This window comes from Rhinopithecus bieti, unplaced genomic scaffold, assembly GCF_001698545.2.
Source record: "Rhinopithecus bieti isolate Rb0 unplaced genomic scaffold, ASM169854v2 scaffold_62779, whole genome shotgun sequence".
Taxonomy (NCBI): Eukaryota; Metazoa; Chordata; class Mammalia; order Primates; family Cercopithecidae; genus Rhinopithecus; species Rhinopithecus bieti.
Window position 1 is genome coordinate 398010 of NW_016823701.1, and position 3080 is coordinate 401089.

A 3080-nucleotide genomic window follows, 5' to 3' on the forward strand; every position below is an offset into this window, starting at 1 on the left:
TGCAGTGAGCCGAGATTGTGCCACTGAACTCCAGCCTGGGCGACAGAGTGAGACTCCATCTCAAAATAAATAAAATAAAAAAATAAAATAAAATAAAAGGGGATATTTGGTCCAAGCACGGTAGCTCACACCTGTAATCCCAGCACTTTGGGAGGCCAAGGCGGGTGGATCACCTGAGGTCAGGAGTTCGAGACCAGCCTGGCCAACATGGTGAAACCCCATCTCTACTAAAATACAAAATTAGCCAGGCTTGGTGGCGCACACCTGTAATCCCAGCTACTCGGGAGGCTGAGGCAGGAGATTCGCTTGAACTCAGGAAGCAGAGGTTGCAGTGAGTTGAGATTGTGCCACTGCACTCCAACCTGGGCAACAGAGTAAGACTCTGTCTGAGACCAAAAAAAAAAAAAACACAGTGGGAGGTAGGGAGAGGAAGGGAAATTGGAAAATTTGGACATAGAGACAGACATGCACAGGGGAAGATGACCATGATTGGAATCATGTATCTGTAAGCCAAGGAGTGCCAGAGGTTACCAGCAAACCACAAGTAGCTAGGAAGAGATGGGGAAGGAGCCTCTTCCTGCAGGTTTCAGAGGGACTGTGGCCCCGCTGACACCTTGATACCACAGTTCTAGCCTCCAGAACTGTGAGACAATGTTTTTTTAAGAAAGAGATGGGATCTCATTCTGTTGCCTAGGCTGGACTCTGAACTCCTGAACTCAAGTGATCCTCCTGCCTTGGCCTCCCTAGGAGTTGGGACTACAGGTGCACACCATCATGTCCAGCTCTTTAAACATTTTGCAGAGATGGGGGCTTGCTGTGTTGCCCAGGCTGCTCTCAAACTCCTGGCCTCAAACATTCCTCCCACTTCGGCCTCCCAAATCCCTCCCGAATCCCTGCTTGGATTACAGGCACAAGCCAGCATGCCCAGCCTGATTTTTCAGAAAGGAAAATTGTTATCATCAGGTACTGCAGTATTTCTTTCTGCAAGGCCAGCAATTTTCTTTTGTCCTAAGCCACTCAGTTTGTGGTAGTTTTATATGGCATCCCTAGCAAACTAATTACACATTTACTTCTTTCTTTCACCCTCCCTCCTTCCTTAGCCCCAGAATTGGGGCTAAGCCCCAGAAGGTTTCTTGGCTTTGCCCAAGAGAGAATTCCAGGACAATCTGGTGGTGTTGGATAGCAACCTTTCTTGAAGCGGTCGTGACCCCACAGGCAGTGTGCCCAGAGAAGCAGCTCAGAAGCAGTGCTGCAGCCACATTTAGACCCACTTTTAATTATATGTAAATCAAGCGGCAGATTATGCAGAAATTTCTAGAAAAGGGGTGGTAACTTCCAGGTTTTTGGGTCATTGCCATGGAAACGGGCACTAACTTTTGGGTGTTGCCACGGAAATGGTAAACTGACATGACGCACTGGTGGGCATGGCTTATAGAAAGGAGCTTCTAGCACGTCCCTGTTTTAGCTAGTCTTCAGTCTGGTCTGGTGTCCAAGCCCCGACTCTGGAGTCTGTTCTGCCTCCTACCTCATTTTCTCACTCTGAGACCTAGGCTGACAGAGCAGCTGTCATCTCAATGCTACCAAGTACCATGGAAGAGATAACCGAGTGACCTGCACACTGTCCCTTTAAATTTTTTTTTTTTTTAATTGGAGATGGAGTCTCGCTCTGTCACCCAGGCTGGAGTGCAGTGGTGTGATCTCGGTTCACTGCATCCTCTGCCTCCTGGGTTCAAGTGATTCTGCTGCCTCAGCCTCCTGAGTAGCTGGGATTATAGGCACGTGCCACTGCACCTGGGTAATTTTTGTATTTTTAGTAGAAATGGGGTTTCACCATGTTGGCCAGGCTGGTCTCGAACTCCTGACCTCAAGTCATCTGCCTGCCTCGACCTCCCAAAGTGCTAGGGTTACAGGCATGAGCCACCGCGCCCGACCTGTCCCTGTAAGTTTCCAGCCAGAGATGATAGCCATCATTTCTCTTTACATTGTGTTGGCCAAAGTGAATCATGTGACTATGCCTAAAATCAAAGCGGGTGGGGAAGTGCAGTCCTACCCTGTGACTGGAAAGTGAATGAGGGAGGGAGGGAAGAGGGGAGGAAACAAGGAAGGAGGAAGGAAGGAAGGTTGGTAAGTAGGAAGGGAGGGAAGGGGGAGGCAGGGATGGAGAGAAAAGGAAGGAAGGGAGGGAGGGAGGAAAGGAGAAGGAAGGAAGGGAGGAAGGGAAAGAAGGAAGGAAGGGAGGAAGGGAAAGAAGGAAGGAAGGAAGAGCAGTGGCTTGCACTTGTAGTCTCAGCTACTCAGGAGGCTGAGGTGGGACGATTGCTTTAAGCCAGGAGTTCCAGACCAGCCTGGGCAACATAACGAGACCCCGTCTCTGCAAAAAATTTAAAAAGGAAGGGAGGAAGGGAGGGAGGGAGGGTGGGAGGGAGAAGCTGCTCTGGGCAGGCTTCATTGCTTCCGTGATGCATTCCACTGTGCACACAGGTGATCTAGCCAGTGCATCTTACAGTTTCTTTGTGTTTTTCTGTTACTTCGATTTCTTGCTTCTTGGTGCAGCAGCAGCACAATTACTCTGAGAAGCCCACAGGGTCAGAGCCTGCAGAACAAGTCGGTCCGTCTGCAACGCTCAGCCCCATCTTTCTCTTCCCACTTCAGGCCACCTCCTCTGCACTGATCTCCAAGGAACCCCAAATGCCCGAAGTCCTGGTGTCTCCTGCAAGCAGCAGAGGGAGCCCGCACTCTATCAAAAACGATTGAGTTTCTCATCATACTACAAAGCAGAAAGTACAATAACTGTTGTTTTCTTCTTCTTTTTTTTTTTTTGCCACGCAGTATGTCCTTACAGATGAAGCTTTAATTTCCCTCGTCCATCTCTGTTGCTGTAAATTTATGCTCCGTTATGGTTCCATATGCCCGATCCTCTCTGAGAAAGCCAGGGCGGGCTTGCGGGAGCGTGGGCTTCAGAGCTGTGTGTGCAGTATGTGGAACTGCAGATTGGTACCTGGCAAACTTAAAGGTTATGTCTTCACAGGTTGTTTTAGAGCCGTTTATTAGCCATGATCCTGCATGGATCAGTCATGATG